The sequence below is a fragment of the Limulus polyphemus genome, unplaced genomic scaffold, assembly GCF_000517525.1.
Source record: "Limulus polyphemus unplaced genomic scaffold, Limulus_polyphemus-2.1.2 Scaffold9289, whole genome shotgun sequence".
In the NCBI taxonomy this organism is placed as follows: Eukaryota; Metazoa; Arthropoda; class Merostomata; order Xiphosura; family Limulidae; genus Limulus; species Limulus polyphemus.
In genome coordinates, this window is record NW_013674899.1 from 19,564 (window position 1) to 26,371 (window position 6,808).

Consider the following 6,808-nt stretch of genomic DNA (forward strand, 5'->3'; position numbering starts at 1 on the left):
CTGTGTTACGAAAGATGCATAAGCAAATGAAAAGTTCTCCATGTAGAGAATTCACAGACTTGTGTACATAAATGTTTACAAAAATACTCAATTTTAAAGAACTGTATGTATTTCATATATTTTTATTTATTTCCATAGTTCATATGTGAAACAGTGTAGCATTATTAACAGCTCATTGGTCACCGTTCTCTAAGTGTTTTAGTAAGTGTTATGATCATGTTTCACTGTACCGAGAGAGTGATTAACTTACACTTTCTCCTCCTTATTGTTATAAATTTGGTGTAACTTGCTAGTTTAATTACCTCATCTTGTAAATTTGGTCATGCATCGTGTGTTAAATATCGAAAATCGACTCGTACGTGCTGATAGGACATACCTGTAAGTTCTCTTTATTTGAATTTTAATTATTCATAATAAATATGACAGTGAAAAGGCTGCTACATTAAAAAGTTGGGGATAAGATCACATAACTCTGTAAGAGAAACTAAGTTAACTTACTGAAAAATAAATCTTTAGTTTTTGAATTTATATGTATACATAGATATATATATATATATTTTTCTATAAACATCCATTTTCTGAGAAACCCAAAACTAACACTTTTGTAACTAGTGTAATGTTAGAGAAAGGTATTTCTCTTTGCATTTTCATCTATTTGTTGACTGGCTTAAATGTTTATCTTCCTATTCTTGTGATCGGAGGTTTTATCTTAATTATCATTTTATTGACAGAAGTACAAGAACAGTTATTTGATATTGCTTATAAATACTGTTAAAATCCTAATATGTCGATCAGATTGATTATTGTACTTTTTAACTAAGATTATTGATACAAGACTGTAAATATTAGTGAAATAAAATTTAATAAACCTGGTTGTTATAAAAGTAAAAAAAATTCTATTATGTCTAGTATCAAAGTAAACTGTTTTAATTTTTCATTTCACGTTGTTTCATAATGGTTCGGAAATTTAAATCAATTTAAAAACGGAAATATACCAGCATTCCGATTTCTAACGGCTTGGTATGAAGGAATAATTACCCATAAAATTAATTTGGTTTAAGTTCACTTATAATGCAGGTTAATCAATGAATATTGGAAATGTAATTATACTCCTTGTGCGTCTTAAAGAGTTTATATAAAGTTCAGTATTAGATGAAACAAAACTAAAACTGTAAATATGTTTTAAAAATTCGGTATTTTTATTTTTGTAGACTGTATGTACAAAAGTGCTGCTTGAAAAAGTTTGTATAATCTTGATACAATTAAAGATATTGATTTTAAAAAAAAGTTAGCAGTTTAAACATACAGTAAGTGTAGACAAATACACCCACGACCTTGTGTGTTTATCCATGTTCCATCTATCAGACAAGTATAGTTGTGGCATCATGTTCATTATCAGATACACCCATGATCTTGTGTGTTTATCCATGTTTCATCTATCAGACAAGTATAGTTGTGGCATCATGTTCATTATCAGATACACCCATGTCCTTGTGACAACTATACTTGTCTGATAGATGAAACATGGATAAACAGGCATCATGTTCATTCTTCATTAATAACGAACATGATGCCAAAACTATACTTGTCTGATAGATGAAACATGGATAAACACAGAAGATCATGGGTGTATCTGATAATGAACATGATGCCACAACTATACTTGTCTGATAGATGAAACATGGATAAACACACAAGGTCATGGGTGTATCTGACAGATACACCCATGACCTTGTGTGTTTATCCATGTTCCATCTATCAGGCAAGTATAGTTGTGGCATCATCTTGTGATACTCCTTCACTAACGATGCCCCACAGCGGTATATCTGCAGACTTACAATGCTAAGAACCAAGTTTCGATACCCGTGGTGGGCAGAGCAAAGATAGCTCATTGTGTAGCTTTGTGCTTAATTACAAACGATTCACTAAAGAATTATGGGATTGACCGTCACATTGTAACACCTCAAAAGCTGAAAGAGGAAGTATATTTGATTCCAGGTTTTGATCCTGCGACGCGCATATTGTAAGTCAAATGTCCTAACCACCAGCTCATGCTAGGTATTTCTTTAAGAGCAAACAAGTAGAGTACATACATCATAATTCAAACATTTAATTAAACTTATTTTATACATTGAAATATGATAATACAATCATGGGAGACACTAAATTAAATACAGTAATTCTGAATAACGCACTTGTAGTACCTGTTAACATCACTAGATAGCAGCACAGTAAAATCAGAATCATTTTAATAAAAATAATAAATTAGTGAGGAAAGTTTAAAATGAAACATTCTTAAAACAATTTTAACACAAAATTTTAAAATGTAAAACATTAGATTAAACTAATACGGAGAATTTGAACTTTATGTCAGGTGATAGAAATATTGTAAAGTCTAGTAAATAAACAAACATGGAAGGTTTGTTTGATTATTTCTCGGTGGCTTAATGGTAAGTTTGATGCCTCAACTAGGATTTTGATACCTGCCTGCATTGGGAAAGCACACATAGCCCATTATGTAGCTTATCGCTTAACAACAAACAAATAAACCATTCTGATTAAAGTCCAGCAGTCAAACAAGTATCTCTACTTAGAGGGTCCGTTCTGATTAAAGTCCAGCAGTCAAACAAGTATCTCTACTTAGAGGGTCCGTTCTGATTAAAGTCCAGCAGTCAAACAAGTATCTCTACTTAGAGGGTCCGTCCTGATTAAAGTCCAGCAGTCAAACAAGTATCTCCACTTAGAGGGTCCGTTCTGATCAAAGTCCAGCAGTCAAACAAGTATCTATACTTAGAGGGTCCGTTCTGATCAAAGTCCAGCAGTCAAACAAGTATCTCTACTTAGAGGGTCTGTTCTGATCAAAGTCCAGCAGTCAAACAAGTATCTCTACTTAGAGGGTCCGTTCTGATCAAAGTCCAGCAGTCAAACAAGTATCTCTACTTAGAGGGTCCATCCTGATTAAAGTCCAGCAGTCAAACAAGTATCTCCACTTAGAGGGTTCGTTCTGATTAAAGTCCAGCAATCAAACAAAAGTGTTTTCTCATTGTTATTAGATTGTTTCGAGTACGATAGTTTAATAAAACAAAATGCTTACGTTTATATTTTCAGTGTTACTCTCTATACCACCTTTCGAAAGCACTCGGGTTATAGGTTTTTTATCGTTTTACAATAAGACTTCTTGAACCTAAGTATTTTTCTAACATCATGACCGTGTATACCGTATTTCTTTTTTCTAGTTAATTGATTTGTTACTTAATCAATACATTCTTTAGTTAGTACATATATGTAACTAATAACAAATATTACACATCAAATGTATTAAAAACATCGACATTCACCAACAGGTTACCATGTCTCTACCACTGTTATATCCCAAACATCAACATTCAGCAACAGGTTACCATGTCTCTACCACTGTTACATCCCATACACATTCACCAACAGGTTACCATGTTTCTACCACTGTTATATCCCAAACAATGACATTCAGTAACAGGTTACCATGTCTTTGCCACTATTATATCCCAAACATCAACATTCACCAACAGGTTACCATGTCTATACCACTGTTATATCCCAAACATCAACATTCACCAACAGAATATCATGTCTCTACCACTGTTATGTCCCAAACATAGACATTTAGCAACAGGTTACCATGTCTCTACCACTGTTATATCCCAAACAATAACATTCACCAACAGGTTACCATGTCTCTACCACTGTTATATCCCACACAACAACATTCAACAACAGGTTACCATGTCTCTACCACTGTTATATCCCAAACATCGACATTCACCAACAGGTTACCATGTCTCTACCACTATTATATTCCAAACAATGACATTCACCAACAGGTTACCATGTCTCTACCACTATTATATTCCAAACAATGACATTCACCAACAGGTTCCCGTGTCTCTACCACTGTTATATCCCAAACAACGACATTCACCAACAGGTTACCATGTCTCTACCACTATTATATCCCAAACATCGACATTCAGCAACAGGTTACCATGTCTCTACCACTGTTATATCCCAAACCATGACTTTCAACAACAGGTTACCATGTCTCTGCCAGTATTATATCCCAAACAACGACATTCACCAACAGGTTACCATGAGTCTACCACTATTATATCCCAAACAATGACATTCACCAACAGGTTACCATGTCTCTACCACTATTATATCCCAAACAATGACATTCACCAACAGGTTACCATGTCTCTACCACTGTTATATCCCAAGTCATCGTATTCCCAGTAGGTTTGTGATATTTCTAGCACCTTGCTTGAATCATAGTGTTTTTTTAATACCATTCTCTTCATTTCACTGGTCTACTTCTCTTAAAGAATTGTTTTTTTCTATCGACTAAAAAACTGTAATGTGGATAGAAGATAACAGGTTAGGTGAAAGATACCCTGATACTTAGAAGTCGATCCAGGTAATATGCTACAGGTGTAGTTACTAAAGTTTTGTTTCTTGTCTTAATGGGTGGTCCTCCTCATGCATACTCTTGTTGAGATCAATGATGACCGACGAGTGCAGTAGAATGCCATCATCACTGACAGATCCGCACTCTATACCGGCTGATGACTCATGTCCTGGAAATAACAAATTATCACAAGATGGGAACAGTTTAGTAACAATATTAATAATAACTCGGTTTTCTTATCTCTACATTTACTTTGTCACAACTACTTAATAAGAGAACTTTAGTTGATTTCAATATGCCCATTATTTGTTAATAGTCTACAACTGGCTTTACCTGTCAAAATAATACACTTGCCCTTACCTGTAAAAACTACACATCTGAATGTATCTGTCAAAAAAATACAAACTGGCTTTAATACCAACAACTACGTGTAAAGTTGTTTAGTTGGTCCAGGTAAAGTCAGGTGTGTAGTTTTTAAAGGTAAAGTCAGGTGTGTAGATGTTAACAGGTAAAGGCAGGTATGTAGTTGTTAACAGGTAAAGTTAGGTGTTTAGTTGGTCCAGGTAAAGTCAGGTGTGTAGTTGTAGATAATTAATCTTGGGTGTGTAGATTTTTACAGGTAAAGTTAGGTGTTTAGTTAGTCCAGGTAAAGTCAGGTGTGTAGTTTTTAAAGGTAAAGTCAAGTGTGTAGATGTTAACAGGTAAAGGCAGGTATGTAGTTGTTAACAGGTAAAGTCAGGTGTGTAGTGGTAGATAGTTAAACTTGGGTGTGTAGATTTTTACAGGTAAAGTCAGGTGTTAATTTTTACACGTAGTTGTTGGTATTGATTTTTCCAAGCCCGTTCCCTTGGCTGTGGTTTCGCTAGATATTAGATAGGGACAGTGGGAATCTCGTATATTTTTACAGGTAAAGTTAGGTGTTTAGTTGGTCCAGGTAAAGTCAGGTGTGTAAATGTAGATAATTAATCTTGGGTGTGTAGATTTTTACAGGTAAAGTTACAACTACACACCTGCCTTTACCTTTAAAAACTACACACCTGACTTTACCTGTTAACAACTACACACCTGCCTTTACCAATAAACAACTAAAAACCAGGCTTTACCTATAAAGTAATCACCTACGAGATGTTACCTATACAGTAACTTCTACCAGGTGTTACCTATAAAGTAATCACCTACCTGACTTTACTTACCTGTTTTCCACACCTGTTCTGTAGGTTTGCAACACCACTCCAGCAAACCCTGTGTTAGTCCCTTTATCTCCCGGATACGGTACCCGAAGGTGTAAAGAACTGGGTTCAGGGCACTGTTAATTGGCACAATAAATACAACAACCCAAGCAAACAGATTCTCTGTTGGAAAACAAACAATTTGGGTGTTAGAGACAGATAGATGGTTTGTGATTCCAAAAAAAAGTGACTTTGTAATACAGGAAGAAAGGCTAGTAAATGATCTAAGTAGTTTAGGAGAATAGGTTTCTCTATACCTGATGCAGGATACTATGTTGTTACGTAATAAAGTGTTACCACGTATTACAGGAGAATAGCTTTAACTTACCAGTTATAAGAGTATAGGCTGCTGTAGATAAAACGTTATCGTATGATATAGGAGAATGCGTTACTATGTTCTAAAGGAGAGGGGATTTTTTACATGTTATAGGAGAATACCTAACTTAGCTTTTTAACGATTATAGAAGACGTAAAGAAATGTGTTATCTTAAAAGTTTTACAGATGGATAAGTTATTGTTGAACAACATTTACCTGTGTGTATAATAACAGTAAATAATCTAAGTTTAACAGATACAATATATCTATGTGTAATGATAGTACACAAGCAAGGTTAATATTTAAAATTTAGTTATATTTGGTGACAGCACACAACCAATGTTAATATTAAAAATATAGCTATATTTGGTGACAGCACACAACCAATGTTGATATTTAAAATATAGCTATATTTGGTGACAGTACACAACCAAGGTTAATATTTAAAATATAGCTATATTTGGTGACAGTACACAACAAAGGTTAATATTTAAAATATAGCTATATTTGGTGACAGTACACAACCATGGTTAATATTTAAAATATAGTTATATTTGATGACAGTACACAACAAAGGTTAATGTTTAAAATATAGCTATATTTGGTGACAGTACACAACCGAGGTTAATATTTAAAATATAGCTATATTTGGTGACAGCACACAACCGAGGTTAATATTTAAAATATAGCTATATTTGGTGACAGCACACAACAAAGGTTAATATTTAAAATATAGCTATATTTGGTGACAGCACACAACAAAGGTTAATATTTAAAATATAGCTATATTTGGTGACAGCACACAACAAAGGTTAATAT

At 33.9% G+C, this 6,808-nt stretch overlaps 1 long non-coding RNA gene across 1 annotated transcript; it reads right to left on the reverse strand.

The window, feature by feature from the left end:
• Nucleotides 1-2,094: 2,094 nt before the first annotated feature.
• On the reverse strand, nucleotides 2,095-5,977 carry LOC111083374. Its single transcript, XR_002609004.1, has 2 exons — nucleotides 5,638-5,977; nucleotides 2,095-4,613 (listed from the first exon to the last, which is right to left on the reverse strand). It is a non-coding gene; the product is annotated as an uncharacterized LOC111083374 (long non-coding RNA).
• Between the last annotated feature and the right edge of the window lie 831 nt (nucleotides 5,978-6,808).